General features: G+C 39.0%; 1 protein-coding gene across 1 annotated transcript in view; it reads right to left on the reverse strand.

The window, feature by feature from the left end:
- The window catches only part of LOC119588724 (small conductance calcium-activated potassium channel protein-like), a gene marked incomplete at both ends in the record, with an annotated part of 34281 nt that overhangs the window by 2520 nt on the left and 31561 nt on the right, over positions 1–200 (reverse strand).

Here is a 200-nt window from a genome sequence, read left to right on the forward strand (position 1 = left end):
AGTAGCCACACACAGTATAACATTAAGGACACACGTATAACTAATGAAGACAGTTTTAAGACCTTCGCGTACAATTTCAGGGAAATGGTTTTGTAATAATGTGTTTTATTGCTGAGGGAAGAGGCTGCACCAGAATACGTAAGATTCCCTTCACCTAAGGAGTTAAGACAAGAACTATTAGATAAACGGCGTAACTTGGG

This window comes from Penaeus monodon, chromosome 24 (assembly GCF_015228065.2).
Source record: "Penaeus monodon isolate SGIC_2016 chromosome 24, NSTDA_Pmon_1, whole genome shotgun sequence".
Taxonomy (NCBI): domain Eukaryota; kingdom Metazoa; phylum Arthropoda; class Malacostraca; order Decapoda; family Penaeidae; genus Penaeus; species Penaeus monodon.